Consider the following 19,919-nt stretch of genomic DNA (forward strand, 5'->3'; position numbering starts at 1 on the left):
TAACCAGGGGAGCTCAAGACAGAAGCGGCTCCTGTCCAGGCATAAACCGTCCATGCACCTTGAGTATCTTTCCTTTCTGCATAGACCTGTGTGGGCCTATTTCAGGAGAATAGGCCCTTGTTGGCAAACTCCAGCCATTTCAGCTATGCGGTGGAGAGGTGGGTGTTTGACGTTTGACATTGCTTTGCCTATTAAACAAGGTCCTCACATCAGGGACCTAAGGAATGGTAGCTCCACTCAGGTCATCCAGCCAACCACGACAGGAGTCCAAACATAACTGGTACCTCCCAGTCCTTACAACCAAAAACTTTGGGTGCCCATGGTCCCACTGCAGAACCCACCCACCAGCACGCTCTAGGGAACAGAGACGCGTTTTCTTCAGAGACACTTGGGGGTCGGTTCTCAGGCCCCTGTCTTGTTCAGAGCATGACACCCTGCTGCAATCAGATACCGGTATATACGCTAATCGCTCCTGCCCCTCTAAACTGTAGGACAGAGCCTATACCACACACTTGATATCAGCTACCTGGAAACCTGAGCTGAATTCATACAAGAAAACTAAATGGACTACTAGACTGATATACCAAAAAAACAAAACAAGATTATAAAAAAAAAGCCCAACACAGGGTATTGGTGATGTTATTATATAAAAGAAGACAACATTAAAATAATAAAGACAGACTAAGAAATGTAATCATACACCTTCCATATGGAGAGGAAGATACGGCAATACAAAGAAATAAAAGTTAGTTTTAAAGTTAGAAAAATAGGAGTAAATAATAAGGTAACCACAAAGGAGACAAACTATCCTACTCATCAAAATAAGACACAAGGGAAAAATACAGACTCAGCGGAAACAAAATCAACAACAAATACAAGGAAAGGACAATATATAAAGAAAATCTACTCAGCACATAAAATCAAGTGGGAAAAAGAATCTGTCAACAATGCACAAAAAAAGATATCAAATGATAGCACTAAATTCATACCTAGCCATAATTACCCTGAATGTAAATGGACTAAGTGCACCAATAAAGAGACAAGAGAGTGGCAGAATGGATTAAAAAACAGGATCCATCTATATGCTGCCTACAAAAGACACACCTTAGAATTAGTGACACAAACGAAGGATGGAAAAAAATATATCAAGCAAACAACAATCAAAAAAGAGCAGGAGTGGCAATACTAATTTCTGACAAAATAGACTTTAAACTTAAATCTATCAGAAAGGATAAGGAAGGACACTGTATAATGATTAAAGGGACAATACACCAGGAAGATAATAACAATATTAAATATTTATGCACCCAATGACAGGGCAGCAAGATACATAAAACAAACTCTATCAGCACTGAAAAGTGAGATGGACAGCTCCACAATAATAGTAGGAAACTTCAGCACACCACTTTCGGTAAAGGACAGGGCATCCAGAAAGAAGCTCAATAAAGACACGGAAGATCTAAATGCCGCAATCAACCAATGTGACCTCTTAGACATATACAGAACACTCCACCCAACAGCAACTAATTACACTTTCTTTTCTAGTGCACATGGAACATTCTCTAGAATAGACCACATATTAGGTCATAAAGCAAGCCTTAGCAAAATCCAAAACAGTGAAATATTACAAAGCATCTTCTCTGACCATAAGGCCATAAAAGTGGAAATCAATAACAGGGAAAAGAAATCAAACACTTGGAAACTGAACAATACCCTGCTCAAAAAAGACTGGATTATAGAATACATTGAGGATGGAATAAAGAAATTCATAGAATCCAATGAGAATGAAAACACTTCCTATCAGAACCTTTGGGACACAGCAAAAGCGGTGCTCAGAGGCCAATTTATATCAATAAATGCACACATACAAAAAGAAGAAAGGGCCACAAGCAAAGAATTATCCCTACAACTTGAACAAAGAGAAAGAGAGCAACAAAAGAAACCCACAGGCACCAGAAGAAAACAAATGATAAAAATTAGAGCTGAGCTAGATGAAATAGAAAACAAAACAAAACAAAAAACAATTGAAAGAATTAACAAGACCAAAAGCTGGTTTTTTGAAAAAATCAATGAAATTGAAAAACCACTGGCCAAACTGACAAAAGAAAAACAGGAGAGGAAGCAAATAACCCAAATAAGAAATGAGATGGGCGATATTACAACAAACCCAACTGAAATTAAAAGAATCATATTAGATTACTATGAAAAACTACACTCAAATTTGAAAACCTAGAAGAGACGGATGAATTCGTAGAAACACACCACCTGCCTAAACTAACACAAACAGAAGTAGAACAATTAAATAGACCCATAAAAAAAGAAGAGATTGAAAAGGTAATCAAAAAACTCCACAACAACAACAACAACAAAAAAGCCCTGGTCCAGACAGCTTCACTGCAGAGTTCTACCAAACTCTGAGAGAAGAGTTAACACCAATACTACTAAAGGTATTTCAGAGCATAGAAAAGGATGGAATACTACCAAACTCATTCTGTGAAGCCACCATATCCCTGATACCAAAACCAGGTAAAGACACCACAAGAAAAGAAAATTATAGACCTATATCCCTCATGAATGTAGATGCAGAAATCCTCCACAAAATTCTAGCCAATAGAATTCAACAACATATCAAAAAAATAATTCACCACGACCAAGTGAGATTCATACCGGTTTTTTTTTTTTATGCAGGGATGGTTCAACATTAGAAAAACAATTAATGTAATCCACCACATAAATAAAACAGAAGACAAGAATCACATGATTTTATCAACTGACGCAGAAAAGGCATTTGGCAAAGTTCAACACTCTTTCATGATAAAATAGGAATACAAGGAAAATTCCTCAATAAAGGGCATTTATACAAAGCCAACAGCTAACATCACCCTAAATGGAGAGAGCCTGCAAACATTCCCATTGAGATTGGGAACCAGACAAGGATACCCTTTATCCCCACTCTTATTCACCATTGTGCTGGAAGTCCTAGCTGGAGCAATTAGCCTAGATAAAGAAATAAAGGGCATCCAGATTGGCAAGGAAGAAGTAAAAGTATCTCTATTTGCAGATGACATGATCTTATACACAGAAAACCCTAAGGAATCCTCCAGAAAACTACTGAAACTAATAGAAGAGTTCAGGAGAGTATCGGGATACAAGATAAACATACAAAAATCAGTTGGATTCCTCTACACCAACAAAAGAACATCAAAGAGCAAATCACCAAATCAATGCCATTTACACTAGCCCCCAAGACGATAAAATACTTAGGAATAAATCTTACCAGAGATGTAAAAGACTTATACAAAGAAAACTACAGTACACTTCTACAAGAAACCAAAAGAGACTTACCTAAGTGGAAGAACATACCTTGCTCGTGGATAGGAAGATTTAACATTATAAAAAAGTCTATTCTACCAAAAGCGATCTATACATTTAATGCTATTCTGATCCAAATCCCAAAGACATTCTTTAATGAGACGGAGAAATGAATCACCAACTTCATATGGAAGGGAAAGAGGCCCCAGATAAATAAGACATTACTGAAAAAGAAAAACAAAGTGGGAGGCCTTACTTTACCTGATTTAGAACCTATTATACCACCAGAGTAGTCAAAACAGCCTGGTACTGGTACAACAACAGATACATGGACCAATGGAACAGAATTGAGAATGGAGGCATAAATCCACCCACACAGGAGCAGCTGATATTTGACAAAGGCCCCAAAACAGTTAAATGGGGAAAAGACAGTCTTTTTAACAAATGGTGCTGGCATAGCTGGATATCCATCTGCAAAAAAAGTGAAACAAGACCCATACCTCACTCCATGCACAAAAACTAACTCGAAATGGATCAAAGACCTAAATATAAATTCTAAAATGATAAAGATCATGGAAGAAAAAATAGGGACAACATTAGGAGCCCTAATACATGGCATAAAGACTATACAAGACATTATAAAGAATGTAGAAGAAAAACTAGATAACTGGGAGCTCCTAAAAATCAAACACCTATGCTCATCCAAAGACTTCAACAAAAGAGGAAAAAGACTATCGGCAGACTGGGAAAAAGTCTTTAGCTATGACATTTCTGATCAGCGCCTGATCTCTAAAATCTACGAGATACTGCAAAAACTCAACTGCAAAAAGACAAATAACCCAATTAAAAAATGGGCAAAAGATACGAATAGACACTTCACTAAAGAAGACATTCAGGTAGCTAACAGATATATGAGGAAATGTTCATGATCATTAGCCATTAGAGAAATGTAGATCAAAACTACAATGAGATTTCATCTCACTCCAACAAGGCTGGCATTAATCCAAAAAACACAAAATAAAAATGTTGGAGAGGCTGCGGAGAGATTGGAACTCTTATACACTGCTGGTGGAAATGTCAAATGATACAACCACTTTGGAAATCGATTTGGCACTTCCTTAAAAAGCTAGAAATAGAACTGCCATACGATGCAGCAATCCCACTCCTTGAAATATATCCTAGAGATATAAGAGCCTTTACACGAACAGATATATGCACACCCACGTTTATTGCAGCACTGTTTACAATAGCAAAAAGATGGACGCAACCAAGGTGCCCATCAACGAGGAATGGATAAATAAATTATGGTATATTCCCACAATGGAATATTACGCATCGATACAGAACAGTGAGGAATCTGTGACACATTTCATAACGTGGAGGAACCTGGAAGGCATTATGCTGAGTGAAATTAGTCAGTTGCAAAACGACAAATATTGTATAAGACCACTATTATAAGAACTCGAGAAATAGTTTAAACTGAGAAGAAAACATTCTTTTGTGGTTACAAGAGGGGGGAGGGAGGGAGAGTGGGAGAGGAGCAGTCACTAATTAGATAGTAGATAAGAACTACTTTAGGTGAAGGGAAAGACAGCACACAATACAGGGGAGGTCAGCACAGTTGGACTAAACCAAAAGCAATGAAGTTTCCTGAATAAACTGAATGCTTCGAAGGCCAGCATAGCAGGGGCAGAGGTCTGGGGACCACGGTTTCAGGGGACATCTAAGTCAATTGGCATAATAAAATCTATTAAGAAAATGTTCTGCATCCCACTTTGAAGAGTGGCGTCTGGGGTCTTAAACGCTAGCAAGCAGCCATCTAAGATGCATCAATTGGTCTCAACCCACCTGGATCAAATGAGAATGAAGAACACCAAGGACACAAGGTGTTGACGAGCCCAAGACACAGAAAGGGCCACATGAACCAGAGACTACATCATCCTGAGACCATAAGAACTAGATGGTGCCTGGCTACAACCCATGACCGCCCTAACAGGGAACACAACAGAGAACCCCTGAGGGAGCAGGAGAGCAGTGGGATGCAGACCCCAAATTCTCATTAGACCAGACTTAATGGTCTGACTGAAACTAGAAGGACCGTGGTGGTCATGGCCCCCAGGCCTCCTGTTGGGCCAGGACAGGAACCATTCCTGAAGCCAACTCTTCAGACATGGATTGGACTGGACAATGGGTTGGAGACAGATGCTGGTGAGGAGTGAGCTTCTTGGATTAGGTGGACACTTGAGACTATGCTGGCATCTCCTGCCTGGAGGGGAGATGAGAGGGTGGGGGGGGCTAGAAGTTGGTGAAATGGACATGAAAAGAGAGAGTGGAGGGAGAGAGCAGACTGTCTCATTAAAAAAAAAAAAAAAAAATCTCATTGGGGGAGAGTAATTGGGAGTGTATAGCAAGGCTCTACTCTGTCCTATAGGGTAGCTATGAGTCAGAATCGACTCCATAGCACTGGGTTGGGTCTGGGTAGCAAGGTGTATATGGGTTTTTGTGTGAGGGACTGACTTGATTTGTAAAGTTTCACTTAAGGCACAATAAAAATTATTGGAAAAAGAAAGAAAAGGGAGACCTCTGTCTTATTTCCACAAACAACCATGTGAGTGTGGAAAAGAACCCCAAGATCTAGAAAGGATCACAGCGTGGCTGACACCTTGATTGCAGCTTTGCGAGACCGTGAGCTAAGCTGTGCCCAAACTCTGAACCAGGAGAACAGTGAGGTAATAAATGTGTGTTGTTTTAGGGTGTTCAGGTTTTGATAATTTGTTTCTGGGAAGCTAATATAATCTTACTATGTCATACAAAAACTTGCTTAATTTGTCTTTTGTTGAGTATTGACACATAATACTAAAGAAAACAAAATAAAAATTTTTGTACTTAAATAGACACTGATGACATATATTAACACCCACTATTTTTATATATTACTATTAATTGGAAACCCTGGTGGCGTAGTGGTTAAGTGATATGGCTGCTAACCAAAGGGTCGGCGGTTTGAATCTGCCAGGCTCTCCTTGGAAACTCTATGGGGCAGTTCTACTCTGTCCTATAGGGTCGCTATGAATTGGAATCGACTCGACAGCACCGGGTCTGGGTATTTATTAATTATTAATGGAGAATTATTTAATGTTTAATCTTTAGAGTACCAAAGATGGACATATTTTAAGTAACTGAGGAAACAGCAATAAAATAACAATATTTTAGCTTAATCTAATAGTGCACATTAACTACCTGGGAAACTATTTTACTTATCAAATACATTATTTCTTTTTGAAAATATTTTATTGTGTTTGCTTATTTTTTATTTTTATAGCAAAAATGTTTTTAAGATACCGTGCTATGATAGGCTGATAATTTTAGTTCGTTGTTGTTGTTGTTGTGTATCATTGAGTCGATTTGGATAGAATAGAACTACCCATAGGGTTTTCTTGGCTGTAATCTTTAGGGAGAGCTACTGGATGGATTCGAACCTCCAACCTTTCACCTAGCAGCCAAGCAGTGCTTCAGCCTTGCACTGTCAGGTCTCCTTTGTTCATTATATGTTGGTGTATTTTAAAAGGCTCTTATTCTCTGATTTTATTAACTTATACCTATTTATTACATAGGAGCCCTGGTGCTAACCAAAAGGTAGGCAGTTTGAATTCACCCGCAGTTCCTTGGAAACCCTATGGGGGCAGTTCTGCTCAGTCCTGTAGGGTCACTATGAGTTGGAATCAATTCAACGGCATTTTTTTTTTTTTTTTGGTATTTATTATATACATAGTTTGCATAGCCCATTCATGTCTATTAACTTGATTTATCTTTATGATTATCCTATGAGTTTGGGTTCTACAGACTACAGCATTATATATTTTATCTCAGTGATTGCAACGATTTTGGTGAGTTCAGTGTCAATGATACCACACTCCACAAAGCTCAGGCCTCTGGGGCTCTACCACAACTATGCAGATGGTAGCACTTTTAATGTTACACAGGTTTGGTGTCCTTGGGCCATATCCAAAAGGGCTCTGTTGCGGCATTACAAAAACCAAACCCGTTGCTGTTGAGTTGGCAATAAATAACACATTTTTCCTCCAGCCAAATTCAAAACCAACTGAAAGTGAGACAAAGGAGTCAGGCAGGTGGAGTTAAACACAACAGCTACGTTAGTGATAAAAGCTGATTATAGGGCACGCTCTTAGATCTGCCCCAATGTCTTGTGTCCCAGGATTAGAGATTACTTGGCAAGTCGCAGACAGCACTGGAAAACTCTTGACCACTGGGCTACACTTACAGGGGCACTTAACTGTCTCAACAGCAATCCAGAACTGTATAGACAGGTGGTCGTCCAAGAGGAGCTGCTGAGCTGATAGCCTAGTGCTTCTTCCTAACTCACCGGTCCTGGAAAACACCCCTCCCCTGGGGCACGGAGAGAGACCAGAAGTGTGTGTCTAGTGAAAGTTCCCTGCTTATGGCCCCTGTGATCTAATGTTGATTTTTCATGCTGCCAAAAAAGGGAAATCAGTCAGGACATAAGTCAGAAATTTGGGAGCCAGATGGTGGAGGAGATTGGAGCCCACCAATCATACAGGGAACTGAAGGGAGGTGTGTACCTGGTTACACCAAGGCACCACCTCAGAAGGGTTGAAAGCTCTGACTTAGGGATTTGGGTGGAGGACGTGCCTCCAATGTACTTATCCAGTCTTCCTTACCGTGGAAAATCCATGAGTGGATTCCCTTCCTATTACATTTAGAAAGAAAAACAAAACACAGCCATACCCCGTAAGGCTCAGCATGTTTACCTCCACCAAAAAAAAAGAAAAAACAGTTGCCGTGGAGTCGACGCGAAATCATGGTGTCAGAGTGGAACTGCGCTCCGTATAGGGTTTTCAATGGCTGATTTTTCAGAACTAAAAGAGACTCTACAGTCCTTTCCTAAACCACCTTCCCCTTTGCTCATTGGCCTCTTTTTAGTCCTTTAAACAGTTGTCTCTTGCTTCAGTATTTTTGTGTCTGCTGCTCCCTTCGCAAGTGCTGGAGCCCTGGTGGCACAGTGGTTAAAAGCTACAGCTGTTAACCAAAGGTCAGCAGTTCACTGCTCCTTGGAAACCCTATGAGGCAGTTCTACTGTGTCCCATAGGGTCACTATGAGTCAGAATAGGCTAGACAGCAACAGGTTGTGAGTGCTGGTGGCGAAGTGGTTAAGTGCTTGGCTGCTAAATGGAAGGTCGGTGGTTTGAACCCACCAGCTACTCCGCAGGAGGAAGATGTAGCAGTCCCCCTTCATAAAGATTTACTGCCTTGGAAACCCTACAGGGCAGTTCTGCTCTGACGTAAAGGGTCACTATGAGTCAGATTCATCTGGACAGCAATGGGTGCTCCCTCCGCTGGAGTTCCTGGATGGTGGTGCAAACAGTTAAGCTCTTGATTACTAGCCAAGAGGTTGGTTCAAACTAGAAGTGCCTCGGATGTCAGGCCTGGCGAACTGCTTCCGAAAGGTCTTGGAAACCCCATGGAGCAATTCTACTCTGCACACATGGGGTTGCCAATTGTCAGAATCTACTTAATGACAGCTAAGAACAACAACCCTACGATACCCCACACACACATTTTAGCCACATACACAAACACATTATCAAGAATACATGCTCAGAAGTATTCCTTGATCACCTGCATTCATAGGCTAAGACAGGTCCTTCTATTATTTCCTTTTCTAGGACTCTGATTTGTTTCTCCCATATCACAGCACAAATTACAATTTAGGTTTATATATCTCTTTGTGGTTGTTTACTGCCTGCTCGCCTACTAGGAACATGCCCATTCAGCATGGTAGACCCAGCACTTAACATAAAACCAGTGCCTTATAAATACTGGTTGAATAAATGCACAGTGGAATGACTGAGTGCATTTTCCTTATCTCCTTAGACTTAGTTTTTGTTACATAATTTTAGCAAGTCATCAGTGACAGTCATTAGAAATGGATATTGCTAAGCTTTTCCCAAGATGATGTTGTTAGGTGCCATGGAGTCAGCTCCAACTCCTGGTGACCCCGTGTACAACAGAATGAAACCTTGTCTGATCTTGTGCCATCTTCATGATCATTGATATTTTTGAGTCCATTGTTGTGGCTACGGTGTCAGTCCATCTTATTGAGGGTTTCCTTTGTTTTTGTTGATACTCTGCTTTACCAAACATGATGTCCTTTTCTAGCAGTTGTTCTTTCCTGATGACATGTCCAAAGTAAGTGAGCCAAAGCCTCACCATCCTCACATCTGAGGAGCATTCTGGTTGTATTTCCTACAACATGCTGGTGAGTGGGTCAGAAGAGGGATCCAGGGACTTTTCTGGCACCCATCTAAGTTTGGTTTGTAAACCGCACTTCAGAAACACTGCTTTAAAAATTAAAGTATGAATCATATTCAGGGAATACAGTTTCCTATATTATAAAATATATAAAATATCATCCTAATGCTTTAAGCTGACAGTGCTGGTATGTATTATATAGAGAGTTATTCTTTTCCTTAACTGGTGAAATGAAAACAGAATAGGGACTCTGCCTGAATGAGATAATACAAAACAGAAATAGAAACTTACCCCTAAAGAGCAGTAAACCTCATTACCTGTGTCTCAATATTGGTTTTTCTAGCAAATATGTAAGGAGCCCTGGTGGTACAATGGTTAAGCACTCAACAGCTAACTGAAAAGTTGGAAGTTCAAACCCACCAAGTGGCTCCATGGGAGAAAGACCTGGCGATCTGCTCCCGTAAAGATTACAACCCTGAAAACCCCTATGGGGCAGTTCTACTCTGGCACCTGGGATTGCTATGAGTTGAAATCGACTCGATGGCACAAAACCACAAGAGCAAACTTGTTAAATAGGATTACATTTTGTAAAATGTAATTAATTCATTTGAAAAAGATAACATTATAGGTGCTAAAAGGGAAGATGAAATTATATGTCTTTGTCAATCTTTGCTCATTTATTCTACTTAAAGAAATCAAATTTAGGCAAAACAAAACTACTTTTATTAAAATACTTCCTTTTGGTATGTTCAATATTTTACAAATACGAGTTTTTTGGGGTTGGATAGAGATATTATGCATCAGTTAAATGAAAAAATAGAATTCCTATCATATTTTTTTGTGACTGTTACAGAAATATACTTTAAGATACATTTGCTCATCAGCACAGTCTGCTCCCTTAATTGCTGGGAGGCTCACACCATGCTGTTGTTACTAACCATCCAGTGGGCTCCAGCTCATGGTGACCTTTGTGTAACAGAATGAAATGTTCCCCAGTCCTGTTCCATCTTCATAATTATTGGCATGTTTGAGCCCTTTGTTGGGGCTACTGTGTCAATCCATCTCACTGAAGGTTCCCCTTGCCTTCACTGACCCTCTGCTTTACTAACCATGATGTCCCTTTCTAGGGACTGGTCTTTTCTGGTGATGTGTCCAAAGTAAGTGAACCGAAGTCTCTCCATCCTTACTTCTAAGGAGCATCCTGTTTGTATTTCTTCTAAGACTGAGTTGTTTTTCTGGCAGCCCAGGGTACACTCAATATTCTTTGCCAATGCCACAGTTCGAATGTAGCTATTCTGTCTTCCTTTTTCATTGCACTTCTAGAAAGCTACCACATGCTGTCTTCCAGTGAAGATCACACTTGAACAGTTTGTGTTTTTTCTTTGCTCACTCTGGACTCATTTCAGATTGTTTTCATGAGTATTGCTAGTTTGTTGTCAACTAGGGGAAGACATCTAACAAATTTTGTCCTGAGCCCAAAGCAACATAAGTCTCTACCCAAAAGGGGAAAAAAATGTAGGAGTAGAGGCAGTCCAGTTTTATCTGGCACACTGTGGAAAAGATTTTTACTTCTTCACAGTATCTAGCTAATATGTGTGATGCCTCAGTTTAGCAATGTTTTGCCTGATTTGACATATAATATGCTAGTGGTGGGTATACCTACAGTGTCAAGCACAAGCTTGGCACCTCTTTTCCCTTACATTCATGTGCTTTTGCCAATACCTGTCCCATGTTGTAATTACGTTTTTGTTGATCTGATATTGATTCCTTAAACTCCTTTTGTCTCCTTTCCATTTGTGTTTCAAACTAATGGAAACTATGATTAAAAGAAACATATGACACTGTGGTGTATTTTAACCAGTACCTTGGCATTTTTTTTTTCAAATTATTTATACCTTTCTAAAGATACCATATCATATCAGTGCTTCCTAGTCTGAAAAGCAAATGGAAATTTTTGATTTATATGTTACTTATAATAGAGTGGGATTGAAACAGAGGTCATAGACTGTATGAACATGTACTAACTTAATTGCATTTTATTTCTAAGAAGGCAAGATATGATTAAGACTAAGTTTAGAGGATGAAGATAGACCCAGAGCTATTCCAAGTACAGAGGAATTTCATTATCACTGGTATCAATGAAACAAATTCCATTATCACTGGTGTCTAAAGATACAAATAGCACTAGAGTTGTTTTTTTTCCCCCAAGGTTTATGCCCTCAATTTTCCACTTTATTATAGTTTTTCTATCATATGAGTGATTTATCTATATTTTGACAATTGAAAATGAAGAAGGCAGAAGTACCCATGGTCTCACAAGCTGTAGGATCTTATTCTGAAATGTGATACTCATCAACTTGAACCAAAAATATGATTCATATCCCTGTCGAATGGATCATTATTATAACACAATCAATGTGCTTTAGTTGTAAATTTATTCACTTTTCTTCTCTCTTCCACTGACAAATGTAAATCAGTTAATGTTTTTTTGGTAATGTAATTTTTTTTTTCACAAATACCTTGCAATTATAAACCAACCTAATTTTATTTACTTATTTTATTGTAAAAAAAAATCTACTTCAGAGTTACTGTATTACAGTGGAGAGAATATGAGTTTAGAAGTCAGAATGGGTAAGAATCTCGGTTTAACTTAGGATTATGTTCAATCTGTCATCCTGAGTAGCTCACACACACACACACAAAAAAACACTAACAACAACAACAAAAATCAAACCCTTTGCCATCAAGTCAATTCCAACTCATAGCCACCCTATAGGACAGAGTAGAACTGCCCTGTAGGATTTCCAAGAAGTGGCTGGTGGATTTGAACTACTGGCCTCTTGATTAACAGCTGTAGCTCTTAACCACAGTGCCACCACACACACACCAATTACTGGTTATGATAATTTGTGTTAATTAGATACTTAGCTTAAGCTTGGCATGGAATTATGAAATTTCTTGGCTAAAATCGTTGTTTATTTTGAGTATAAAATGAAAGTGCCTGTCATCCTGCTAAAATTTCAATGTAAAAACCATGTGGAAAGTGACACTTCAGAAAAAATAGAGGTCTCTGTGTGGATGATATATTAGGTATTAGTAAAATGAGCAGGGAGTTAAAACTATAACAAAAACCAAAACATATTTTGTCAATAAATACCATTACTGTATAGTTTGAACACTCTGGGTGGTGAAAATGATTAGCATTCCTTGCCAACTGAAAGGTTGGAGGTTTAAATCCACCTATAGGTGCCTCACAAGAAAGACCTGGTAATCTATTTCCAAAAAATTGACCACTGAAAATACTATGGAGCGCAGTTCTACTGTCGCACACGTGGGATGTCCATGAGTTGGAGTTGACTTGACAGCATCTGGTTTTTGGTATTACTGTAAGATTTGGACTATATACAACTGTCCACATGTGGAAGTTGGACCAATCAGATATTCTCCCTGCACAAAATAACAAAATTTCAAAGATGACAGTACTCAAACATTGAGTCTTGTCTTATATATGTCTTAACAGTGAAGGATATTCAAATCTTGGACGTGTTTCTCTAGAGTAATCTCTTTAGTACAAAGCTCATCGTTGCTTTCTATTAATTCCATTAATAAATTATTAAAAAATCTCAGAGAATGAACTAAGTATCCCTGGTGGCACAACAGTTAAGCACTCAGCTGCTAACTAAAAAGTGGGCAGTTGCACCCCACCTAGCGTCACCACGGGAGAAATACATAGTGATCTGCTTCCGTAAAGATTACAGCCTAGGAAACCCTGTGGGGCAGTTCAGCTCTGTCACATGGGGTCATTATGAGTCTAAATCAACTTGACAGCACCCAACAACAACAAGAAACTTAAGACTTGTCCTCCTATCTTTCCTAGCTCAAGTCCTACACCTTTCAATAAGCTTTTTCCAAGTTCTCCAATATGCACCAAACTGTCCCCATTCTCAATTCTTTTAGTTTTCTGTACTGCTGTTGTTGTTAGGTGCCATTGAGTCTTTTCCAACTCATAGCGACCCTACGTACAGGAGAATGAAACACTGCCTCGTCCTGCACCATACTCAGAATTGTTATGCTTTAGCCTATTGTAGCCACTGTGTGAATCCATCTCATTGAGGGTCTTCCTCTTTTTCACTGACCCTCTATTTTGCCAAGCATGATGTCCTTCTCCAGGGATTGGTCCCTCCTGATAACATGTCCAAAGTATGTGAGACGAAGTCTTGCCATCTTTGCTTCTAAGCAGCATTCTGGCTGTACTTCTTTCAAGACAGATTTGTTTGCTTTTCTGGTGGTCCATGGTATATTCAATATTCTTTGCCAATACCATATTTCAAAGGCATCAATTCTTCTTCAGTCTTCTTTATTCATTGTCCAGCTTTTGCATGCATTCTGTACTACTAGTGCATCTTTTTATACCAGAGCAACTTCTTGAAGGACCAACAGAGCTTTGTACTTCTTTGAATTCCCAGGCACATCACAGTGCCGTATACATAATTAAGTACTCAATAAATATTGTATGATCCTAAAAAATGAGAAGACATGAAAGATGACTTTCACATGGTGCCCCAAATAGCAAAGTCCTGTAACACACATAATAAGATGAATATATATTCTCACAGATACGTACACACAATAATACACACACACATACAGGTATAGGTATAGTTTTAGGTGAAGTCAGCAATGACCAAGAAGGAATGCCACAACTTAGTTGATGTCCCAGAATTACTACAGGATTTTCAGGTAGGTTGGTGGGTCTATGATTACTACCTAAAACTCATTAATCTATAAATTGAATTTTTTATACTTGATAGACTATGATATTCTCTCACAAATTCCTGAGTTCTTTGCAAATCCACTTGAATAAATTGTTCTATAAAATATGTGTGTCCTTAAAGTTATTGCTTCCTCAAATTTGCAGAGACATATATGTAGTTATCTAACATTGATTTTTCTTCTGTATCTAAATGCACCAAGTGTGTGGCAGCAAAAGCACCCATCATTTTCTAGTAAAGTTCTCAGTTGTTAGTAGCATAAACAACATGGAATACTGGATGCAACTTAAACACCTCGTGCTGATAATCCTGGTGCTTTTACTTTAATGCCAGAATATCTCTGCTTAAATCACCTGGTCTGGATGCCACCATACTATTGATAACATAAGAAGATGCACATTCAGATACCCTGGAAATAGCGTTTGACTCCTGGGTAGTGAGAGATAATAATGATTATGATTTAAAAAAAAATGAAAACCATTGCTGTTGAGTCAATTCTGACTCATAACAATTCTGTAGAACTGCCCCATAGGATTTCTAAGGCTGTAATCTACAAAAGCAGACTGCCACCATCTTTCTCCTTCAGAGTGACTGGTGGGTTTGAACCATCGACCTTTCAGTTAACAGCCAAGTGCTTAACCACCTTGCCATCAGGTCTACTTATGATGATGATAATGATGGTAAAAATAACCTTTGTTTAGTGCTTCACAATTTATAAGGCAGTATCTCTAAGGTCCCCCACCTATCAATTTGTCGTACTGTGATGGCTTGCATGTTGCCATGATGCTAGAAGCTATGCCACCAGTATTTCAAATGCCACCATGGTCACCCATGGTGGACAGGTTTCACAGTCACTTCCAGACTAAGGCAGATATGAAGAAAGGCCCAGGGATCACTTCTGAAAATCAGCCAATGAATACCTTATGAATCACAACAGAATATAGTGCTGGATGATGAGCCTCTGGGTTGGAAGGCACTCAAAATACACAGTGACTACTATGGACTCAAGCATATCACGATTGTGAAGATGGTGCAGTACCAGGCGACATTTGGTTCTGTTAGACATAAGGTCACCATGAGTCGGAGCCAACTAAACAGCAACTAACACCACCTCCGAGGTACATAACTTGCTCTTTATAATCACTATTTCCAAATAGCAAATTAAGGGACTACCGTTCAGAATATTTTATGAAATGAGGAGAGGTTCTAACTTGATTCTTTTCCCCAAGTATCCAGTTTTATGAGCACCATAATTGAATAAACTCATGTTTTCCCACGTTATGTGTTCCTTATCACACAATAAGCTCTTAAGAATGGAATCTATTTCAGATTATATGGCTTATCCATGTGCTTGTTACTTTTTTTTTTTTTTTTTTTGGCCAATGTTTTGTTGTTCTTGGGAACCGCTGAGTTGCTTCTCACTCATAGTGACTCCATGTGATAGAATATAACTGTCCCATAGGATTTTCTTGGCTGTAATCATTACGGTAGAAGATCTCCAGGTCTTTCGCCCACGAAGCCACTGAGTTGGTTCAAACTACCAACCTTTCAGTTAACAGCCGAGTGTTTAACCATTGTGCCACTAGAATTCCTTTACCATTGTCTTAGAACCCAACAATTCCAATTATAATGACTTTATCATTGTTTTAATATATGAAGAGGCAAGTCATTCCTCATTGTTTTTAACCTTCCAAGTGTTCTTAGTGCTATGGACTTGTTATTCTTTTTGTCTTTGGAAACAGTCTATTTTGAGTAATTTCAAACATGGCTTGAAAATATTAAATTCTTCATGAAGCAAAATTTCTTCTTAACATGGGTGCCATGCTCATCTTTTCTGATTTTTTCAATTGCAATATATGTACTACTAAATGAGCGTACACCCAAAAAACAAACCCTTGCCCTTGAGTAGATTCTGACTTATAGTGACCCTATATGACAGAGGATAGAGTTTCCAAGGCTGTGATCTTTATGAAAGAAGACTTGTATCTTTCCTCCACTGAGTGGCTGATGGGTTCAAACCACAGACCTTTCCATTAGCGATCCAGTGCTTAACCACTGCACCAACAGTGCTCCTTGAATGAATATGTCATCTAATAATTCTTGAGTCTTTTGCCCCTTGATTCTTTTCCTCACTCTTATACTGCTGTTCCCTTGCAGCAGCTCTTCTACTTTCTCCCCTGGTCTTTTTATAAGCCCTACTTCACAGGAACACCACCTATCAGTTTGTCCTACTGTGGTGGTTTGTGTGTTGCTGTGATGCTGGAAGCTATTCTACCAGTAATAAAAATACCAGCAGGATCACCCATCATGGACAGGTTTCAGTGGAGCTTCCAGACTAAGACAGATGAGGAAGAAGGACCTGGCAGTCTACGTGTGAAAAAAATTAGCCAGTGAAAACTTTATGGATAGCAGCAGAATATTGTCTGATATAGTGCCAGAAGATGAGCCCCTTGGGTTGGAAGGCTCTCAAAAGATGACTGGAGAAGAGCTGCCTTCTCAAACTAGAGTTGACTTTAATGACGTGTATGGAGGCAAGCTTTCAGGACCTTCACTTGCTGAGGTGGCATGACTCAAAATGAGAGGAAACAGCTGCAAACACCCATTAATAATCAGAACATGGATTATACAAAGTATAATTCTAGGAAAAATGGAATCTTCAGAAATGAAATAGAACTCATAAACATCAATGTCATAGGCATTAGTGAGCTGAAATTGGTAGTGGCCATTTTGAATCAGACAATCATATGGTCAGCTATGTCGGGAATGACAAATTGAAGAGGAATGGTGTTGCATTAGTTGTAAAAAGAACATTTCATGATCTATCCTGAAATACAATGCTTTCAGTGATAATATCCATACAACTACAAGAAGACCAGTTAGTACGACTATTATTCAAATTTATACACCAACCACTTAGGCTAAAGATGAAGAAATTGAAGATTTTTACAACTGCTGCGGGCTGAAATTGATCAAATATTTAATCAAGATGCATTCACAATTACTGGTGATGGAAATGTGAAAACTGGAAACGAAGAAGGATTGGTAGTTGGAAAATATGGCCTTGGTGATAGAAATGACACCTGAGATCACATGGTAGGATTTTGCAAAACCAAGGACTTCTTCATTGCAAATAACTTTTTTTCAACAACATAAAATGTGACTACACAGGTGGGCCTCTCCAGATGGAATGCACAGGAATCAAATAACCACATCTGTGGAAAGAGATGATGGAGAAGCTCAATATCATCAGTCTGTGGAACAGACCAGCAATTGCTCATACAGAAGTTCAAGTTAAAGCTGAAGAAAATTACAGAAAGTCCACGAGAGCTAAAATATGACCTTGAGTGTATCCCACTTTAAAGACCATTGCAGGAAAAGATTTGACACATTAAACATGAGCAAAGACCAGATGAGTTGTGGAATATCATACATTAAGAAAGAAAGAGGTCATTAAAAGACAGGAAAGAAAGAAAAGGCCAAAATGGATAAGTCTAACAGGTATTTTGGAAACCCTGCTGGTGTAGTGGTTAAGTGCTACAGCTGCTAACCAAGACATTGGCAGTTTGCATCTACTAGGTGCTCCTTGGAAACTCTATGGGACAGTTCTACTCTGTCCTATAGGATCACTGTGAATCGGAATCGACTCGACGGCAGTGAGTTTGTTTTTTTTTTTTAACAGGTATTTCCTACCATAATGAATGTGTTCTTGTATTCCATGCCAAGGTAGATTTTCATTCTACTTTAATACTTTCAAGAACAACTTTCAGAAAAGGCCCTGGAAGTTGCTCTTGAATGTAGAGTAGCTAAAGCAAACTGAGAGAATGACAAAGAAAATAACAGAAGATTTCAAACGGCTGCTAGAAAAGACCAAAAAAAAAAAAAAATTGCTGTTGAGTCAATTCTGACTCATAGCGGCCCTATAGGGCAGAGTAGAACTGCACCATAGGGTTTCCAAGGAGCAGCTGGTAGATTCAAACTGCCAACTTTTGGTTAGTAGCTGAGCTCTTAACCACTGTACCACCAGGGCTCTCCTGAGAAGACGTGAAGTATTATAATGAAATATGCAAAGACCTGGAATTAGAAAACCAAAAGGGAAGGACACCTTCGACATTTCTCAAACTGAAAAAACTGAAGAAAAAATTCAAGCCTCAAGTTGCAATATGAAAAGATTCTACGGGGAAAATATGGAATGATGCAGGAAGCATCAAAAGAAGATGGAAAGAATACACAGACTCACTGTACTGAAAGTAACTGTTCCACATTCAACCATTTCAGGAGGTAGCATATGATCAAGAACCAATGGTACGGAAGGAAGAAGTTCAATCTGCACTGAAGACATTGACGAAAAACAAGGCTCTAAGAATTGATGGGATATCAACTGAGGTGTTTCAACAAATGTATGCAGTACAGGAAGTGCTCACTCATCGATGCCAAGGTATTTGGAGGACAGCTGCCTGGCCAATCTACTGGAAGACATCCATAAACATGCATATTTTGAAGAAAGGTGACCCAACAATGTGTAAATTATCAAACTATATCATTAATATCAAACACAAGTAAAATTTTGCTGAAGATCATTCAAAAGTGGTTTCAGCAGTACATTGACAGGGAACTGACAGAAATTCAGATCAGATTCAGAAGAGGACATGGAATGAGGGATATTATTGCTGATGCCAAATGGACCTTGGCTAAAAGCAGAGAATACCAGAAAGATGTTTACCTCTGTTTTATTGACTATGCAAAGGCATTAAATTGTGTGAATCATAAAAAATTATGGATAACATTGCAAATGGAAATTCCAGAACACTTAATTGTGCTCATGAGGAACCTGTACATAGACCAAGAGGCAGTCATTCAAACAGAACAGGGGCACACTGTGTGGTTTAAAGTCAGGAAAGGTGTGCATCAGGGTTGTATCCTTTCACCATACTTAATCTGTATGCTGAGCAAATAATCCGAGAAGGGGAACTGTATAAAGAAGAACAAGGCATCAGGATGGGAGGAAGACTCATTAACAACCTGTGTTATGCAGATGACACAACCTTGCTTGCTGAAAGTCAAGAGAACTTAAAGCAATTACTGATGAAGATCAAAGACTATAACCTTTAGTATGGATTGTACCTCAACATAAAGAAAACAAAAATCCTCACAAGTGGACCAATAAGCAACATCGTGATAAACAGAGAAAAGATTAAAGTTGTCAAGGATTTCATTTTACTTGGATCCACAATCAATGCCCATTGAAGCAGCAGTCAGGAAATCAAACGACATATTGCATTGGGCAAATCTCCTGCAAAAGACCTCTTTAAAGTGTTAAAAACCAAAGATGTCATCTTGAGGGTTAAGGTGTACCTGACCCAAGCCATGGTATTTTTAGCCGCCTGTTATGCATGTGAAAGCTGGACAATGAATAGAGAAGGCTCTTCAGTTCTTCAAGACTTCTTCAAAAATCGATGTCTTTGAATTTTGGTGTTGGTGAAGACTATTGAATATATCATGGACTACCTGAAGAATGAACAGATCTTCCTTGGAATAAGTACAGCC

At 39.0% G+C, this 19,919-nt stretch overlaps 1 protein-coding gene and 1 non-coding gene across 3 annotated transcripts in view; one reads left to right on the plus strand and one right to left on the minus strand.

Moving 5' to 3' along the window:
* Window positions 1–19,919, plus strand: part of SGCG (sarcoglycan gamma) — a 288,542-nt gene that overhangs the window by 113,095 nt on the left and 155,528 nt on the right. The window lies entirely within an intron of this gene.
* Window positions 16,147–16,253, minus strand: LOC126066639 (U6 spliceosomal RNA). The gene has a single exon (XR_007515217.1). It is a non-coding gene; the product is annotated as a U6 spliceosomal RNA (small nuclear RNA).

Source organism: Elephas maximus, chromosome 23, assembly GCF_024166365.1.
Source record: "Elephas maximus indicus isolate mEleMax1 chromosome 23, mEleMax1 primary haplotype, whole genome shotgun sequence".
NCBI lineage: Eukaryota > Metazoa > Chordata > Mammalia > Proboscidea > Elephantidae > Elephas > Elephas maximus.